The following is a 6,600-nucleotide window of genomic DNA, read 5'->3' as shown; positions in this document are numbered from 1 at the left end:
TACAACATCGACGCCGTCAACGACAAAAACAGTTGTCATCCCCGTAGTCGTGGTGGTTCTCACAAGCAGGGCAACAAACGTCGCCCCCTCACAATGCAGTAGCAGTCGTCGCCTCCTTGCAACATCGTGAGCTCCCGCCATGGGTGGGTGAGAGCGGGAGGGAAGGGCGGATGGGGCTCCCATCTCACCGAAGGGAGGCACTTGGCGAGGGAGAGCACATGTGGAGGGGATCAATTGGAGAGGAACAAAACATAGGGGATAAAATCGTCGACGGGTATTGAAGAAATGGCAAAAACAGATGCGCTGTGCCCACGTGTCGCCGATGGAGACGATTGATGGGCAAGAGGAAATCCGCACAGAGTCCGTTTCCTCTCTCTTTTTCAAGCTGTTGGATTTCGTTTTCTTCTTTTATTCATTCATTTTCATGCAGAGACAGAACCATGACGAAAACCACACACAACACGTACAGATTGCAACGCACGGCACGTGCATGCACACACAAGTGTACGGTTTCCACGCAGCCATAAGTCGACCGGATGCGTCACCGTTCTCGCTTGGCGACGCGCACGCAAACGCGGACAAAAGAAAGAAAGAAAGAAAACGCTACGAGGCACCGTGCCATTTGCGCCCGAGATAATAAACCGGATACTACTACTCGGGAAGATGGCGATGACAGTAGGACCTGCCGCGAGAGCGAGTGACCGGGGGCAGCAAAAGGATATTCATATTTGGGAGCGTCAGTGACCTGGGGATTTGTTTCTAATGTAAGTATTGCCATTGTTTATCTTGCTTGTTTGGTTGGTGAGATTTCGGGAGTGAGTGGTGTGTGTGGGTGATGCAGTGTGAGGGCAGGTTTGTCTTTCGTTTGTTCAGGTCAAGCCCGAGACATTAGATTAGATGAAGATGTTGTCTGCGTCTGCTGTGGGGACTGTGATTTGTTTATTTGATGAAAGGGTGGGGACTGTGATTTGGACTCTGCTGCCGTGGATTTTTTAGCTCTTTTTTAGAACTTTTTTCTATATCTTTTGTAAGAAGAAAAAAGATTATTTTTTTAGTAACGAGAAGAAAAAGATGGAGCAACGGCGATAGTCGGATAGATTTTTCTTTCGTATGAATGGGCTTCATCATGGGCCTATGAGCCATGCGTCGGCGGGCTCATGGGCCTGTTTGTCCAAGCCACCGTCCCACTGACGACTGCACAACAAATGAAGCAGCAATCCCTCAAAAAAAAACAAATGAAGCAGCAGCCACTCAGAAAAAAAAACAAATGAAGCAGCAGTTCTCAAAAAATATGAAGCAGCAGCAGATATTTTTCTTGTTCTAAAAAAACAGATCTTTTTTCTCTCTTTCTTTTTTTGCAAAATGGATGCATCATCAGCAGTTCTGAGCAGCACCACATACAGCTCATCAGATCAAATCAAAGGCCGACACGTGGTGGTACGCTGTACTGCTGACACCTTGCGAGGAATTACCTATGGGAATGTTCACCATTAAAACCCCATCATAATCATGAGTACTGCCTTACAACTTTATCTTGTAGCAGCAGCAGAAATGACGAGACGCGGCCAGAGATGGAGACGCTTGAAAGAAATCTCGATCCTATATATGATCGTCGATTGGACTGGATGGCAATATCCACACTAATGACGGGATGGTACCGTACTACTACTCCTAGTCTCCTACCACTAGCAGCACGCGAGTACAGCATCAATTGACGGGTGGACAATTCCCTCAAGCACGAGGACGGAAATGGGGTTTATGTGTGAATCTTGCCTCGGTGACCATGCATGCATGTGGCAGTTGACACGAGCGTGCGTACGGGCCACGCACGCGGGCCGAATCAATGATCGTATCGACCGACGGACGAGTAGCAGCTAGCCCGCCGGTGCTGCTGCCACAGTGTCTTGCTCACAATGCGTCCGGCCGGCAGGCCGGCGTGTGGTGTCGTGTCAAGCGGCACTCACTGGTGCCGATTCAATGCTCGTATCGACGGAGTAGCTCGCCGGACTTCAAGGCCGAGACGCAGAGCTTGCCAGGGCCCGGCCACCGGCCGCTAGACTTGACTTGGGGGCTTCACTTCCAGAGCAACTAGGCAGGAGGAGGCAGGCGGCAATAACGCGAGAGAGTGAGTACGTACGTGCATGAGTGGCAGGGCACAGCATGCATGGCTCCGCTGCTGTGCTGCTGCTGCAATAACTGCGACACGAGAATGGGTTTCTCCCGCGAACCCACCCCGGCACCGCACATGCCGGACCATGGCGGAGCGCTGGAGCTCGCAGCCTCCGTCGACATCCATCGACCAATGCACGTCCATGTGTAATCTATCTGTAAGCTCCAGCACCAATGCACGAGCTATGCGCAGTCTCTCGCGGCTGCAGGGTTGCGTCCATGTGTAATCATGCCTCCCTCGTGTATGGCGCACCATGTGTGGTGAAACGAACGTGGCTCGCGCGCACGGATCTACGAAAAGCTGCAGCGGCGTTTTCCTTCGCCCGTGCCCGCGTACGCGTGGTGCAGCGCTACGTCGTCCTCTGGCTGAATCTCTTGCCGGAGGTCGTTCGGTCGCGTGCATTTGCTCCGGTCGGGTGCGTAGGCGGGCGGCTACGGCCGTCGCCAACGTGTGATACGGCCTCTCGCTCGTCGTGAATCCGTGATGGATGCTGTCTGCTACGGATGGAATAGGGCGAGGCACGTGGTGCCGCTGCTCGCCGGACTGGAAGATTGGTCGTGGCATGTGCACATTTTTCCCATGATGAGGCTGTATATGTTGCGTGCAAGTTCGGTGTGGCGGCTTAAAGTTAGGTTTGAGGTAACAATCTTAGCGTGCGCCGTGCATTTGCTTCGCGCATAACCGAGGGTGTGTTTGGTTCCCCGTATCAATTGGTAGAACGACTGGGCTAATTCACTCTTTGAATCATGTTTCACACTTTGTTTGGTTGCCCACAATGCCATGGGTTAAATGATAGCAGAAACACAAGCACGACGTTTGGTTGCAAATGTGTGTTCCTCGTATGCAATGATTTGTTGTTTGGTGACGTGCAAGACGTGCCGTCGAAGATAAATATAAGAAACAAAGATTAAACTACATTTAACAATAAGACGTGCAAAATTGAAGCACATTGGTTGTGTGTTCCTACGATGTTGAGGCGGGGGTACCCCTTTTTTGGAACAAAAATAGTAACGCACACAGTCATACACATCCCATAGTTAGACTGACGTTTGAACCTGGGCTCTCTCAGAGCTCGGGAATTTGGCCTGACCGATCGCTTCCCTGATGGAGTCCTGGGCGTTCAATTCGACGTCGGGTTGTTTCTAGCCATAGGATAAAATCTGGTTCGTGTTCGTCTATAGTGCTTTCCTTTTCTCACGTTCTGCATTTGGTCGTGTCTCGCACTCGCGTGGGCTCGATGAAAGTGTAACTAATCCCCGACTGGTTTTGGTAACAATGTATAGCTTATTGAACTAATATCCTTTCAAAATAATTTTTTCAGGATGTTTAATGATTGGCATGGCATGAATTAGAGATGTGGACCCCTTAAAATGATAAGACAAGATTGGCAAAAAAACTCAAGACTCTTCATTTCTATTTTAGTGATCTAAGATCACATTGAGTCCATAGAAAAGTCAATACTATTAAAAAAGGATGAGGTGTTGCTTGATGATCTACTTGCTCAAAGTGCTTAGTGATATTTAAAAGTGCGTTATCGACTAGAGGAGGGGGGTGAATAGATGATTTTTATGAAAATCTTTAAAACATGAGGTCTTTGAAGACAAACAGATGAAATGAACCTATTGATATGCAGCGGAAGATAAACTACACCAGACAAGCCATAGTCAAATAAGCAATACAATGAAAGTACGAAGACTATCAGCGGCTAGGTAGAATGGATCAGAATGGAAGACAATATGAAGCCAAGCAGGTAACAGTCTTTACACAGTGAAGTCAATCAGATCAGACAGACAAGCAATGACTTTACGAATACAAACTGAAAAATAAGGAAGTTGGGGATAGAACCAGTTGCTTGGTGAAGACAAGGATTTGGTAGACTAGTTGCTGTGACAACTGTACGTCTGATTAAGGAGGCTGAGATTGAACTCGGAAGACCGCGTCCTCACCTTATTCCCCTTGAGCTAAGGACACCCAGTCCTCACCCAATCACTATGGTAATCCTAGGCGTTCCGATCGCTTCCCCGATGGGATCCTAGGCGTTCGATTCGGCGTTGGGCTGTTTCTGGCCGTAGGGTAAAAATCTGGTTCGCGTTCGTCTATAGTGATTTCCTTTTCTCATGTTCTGCATTTGGTCGCATCTTGCTGTCGCGTGGGCTCGATGGCTGGTGGGGACCTTCCGTCGGCTTCATGGGTGAGGCTGGCCGCGGTGTGTGACTTTCACAATGAATCATGTGGTGGCTCCGCCTATAATTTTGAGAACCCGCCGAGGGCAGTGTGGGAATTTCATGTGTCGGCCCTTTGCGTGTCAGGTGCTGGTTGGCTAGGGTGTGGATGAGGTGAGCGAGGGGTGCATACATCTTCTTCCCGCTTCTCATTCGTCCCTTTCTCTCCGCTTCGTCCCTTTTCTCTAGATCTGACGCCCTTCCAGCTTGTCGTTGCCTCGCCGCCGTGATAAAAGTGCCTTTCCTCTCGCCCTTGTCTGCTTCCTGCCTTTCCTTGTGTCTGATTCTCGCCTGGTCGTTCGCTTGCAGTCGGGAAAGGGGGAGGGGGCGGAGTAGGGGTGAGTCGGACTCCGCTTCCTGTTGTCTTCGTGCGATGGAGGAGGTTCTTTCATGCTCCCTTTTTCCTTCGATTTTTTATCTAGAGGTGCTGGTAACACGTCGGGCCTGCTACTGTTCTAGGGTTAGGGTTTGTTGTTCGATTGGTGACTGTTGTAGGTTGGCAACACATTGGGTTGCTGCGAGATGACGTCCCTGTCGATCTGCCATCCTGTTGCAGGTGCGAGAGGAAATCCCTTCTTTCCTTGTCCGTAATTTGTTTTTGTGCCTTTGTTTCAGACATGGATGGTGCTTTACCTTATCTTCTATTTGTTTTGGGGCTTTGTTTTTTGTCTGGGGTCTGCTCATTTTTGGTTATTCACTGTTGTGGATGGATGTTTGCTGTCAGTTGTTCGTACATCCACATGTTAGATGTTGTTGCTTCCCGATGCTGTGTGCCATTTTATTCGTACTTAAGAGAGGTAATGGACGATGGAGATGTTCTTGGGGGAGTGGAGCTTGATGCTAATGTTCCTGGGAGTGATAGTCTGACTATCAGAACAAAAAAATTTGGGCACATGATAGGGTTAACTCCTTGCTTGCTTATGAGGGTGATGTTTTTCAGTCAATTAGATACTTGTAGCATTTGTATGGGTTTGTCATTGTAGATTACAATTACACAACCATGACGACCTATCAAGAGCTTGCTTGCTCTGCGGTTATTCTAACTGCATTGTCGGTTAGATCTACCATTCCAATTGCTTCTGGTGATGGCTCTGTCGCTGTGGGTGATGTCCATGTTGCTGCGCAACGGCGGATGCTACATGCTGGCTTGGTTTCTACCGTGTGCAGCTTTTAGAGGGTATGTGTATGGTGTACTTGTTGTAGTTGCTCATTGGTCAGGTTTTTCTCTTGCCTAATTATCATGTACACTAAAAAAAAGACACACTCGTGACATTTTGGGCCGAACAAAAAAATAATTCTATCACACCTATGACACTTCTATGACGATAATTGTGACAAAACCCGGTATCATCATATATGTGGTGGGGTCCTACTTCTATGACAAAAAATCGTGATAGAAAATGGGCTTTTCGTCCTGGGCGGGCCGGAGACGCAGATGCATAACATTCTTTGGGCCGTCCATGATGGAAAAAAAACCCGTGGTAGAAGCGATGGCGAGGAAAATATCGGGGTGTTCCCGGTTACGGTGGGTGGTCGGGGCTGAGAGATGCGCGTTTCTCTCGTACACGCACGTGCGTGGGTGCGAGGCATTGGGCTCTAACTGAACCCAAGCGAGGCGTTGGGCTCTAACTGAGCCCAAGCGACTGCACTGCAGGCTACGCGTTACTGAACCCGAGTGATCGATCAATGGCTGTTAACTGAACCCGATCGAGCGATTCCTTCGCTACTGCTGCTAACTGAAGCCGATCGATGTTGCCTCTAGATGAACAGTGAGCATTGCTGGGGGGGTTTGGATGAACAGTTCCTAATGGAGGTGGATGAACAGGACCCCATGGTGTTGCCTCTGGATGAACAGGACCCCGATCGATCAAGCCGGTTGGGGCTGGATGAACAAGACCCCGTGGAGGGCAAGATGAACAGGACCACCCCGTGGAGGGCAGGATGAACAATAGACGGTAGAGGGCTGGATGAACAGTAGCCCGTGGAGAGGTGGTTGAACAGGAGCCCGTGGAGAGGGCTGGATGAACAGTAGCCCGTGGAGAGGTGGTTGAACAGAAGCCCGTGGAGAGGGCTGGTTGAACAGTAGCCGGTGGAGTAGCGTGTGGTGGAGGCTGGATGAATAGGAGCCCGTGGATGAATAGTCGCAGGTGGAGGCTGGATGAACAGGAGCCCGTGGATGAACAGGAGCAGGTGAAGGCTGGAGGAGGT

The sequence above is a fragment of the Triticum dicoccoides genome, chromosome 2A (genome assembly GCF_002162155.2).
Source record: "Triticum dicoccoides isolate Atlit2015 ecotype Zavitan chromosome 2A, WEW_v2.0, whole genome shotgun sequence".
In the NCBI taxonomy this organism is placed as follows: domain Eukaryota; kingdom Viridiplantae; phylum Streptophyta; class Magnoliopsida; order Poales; family Poaceae; genus Triticum; species Triticum dicoccoides.
Note: the sequence above shows the minus strand (reverse complement) of the source record.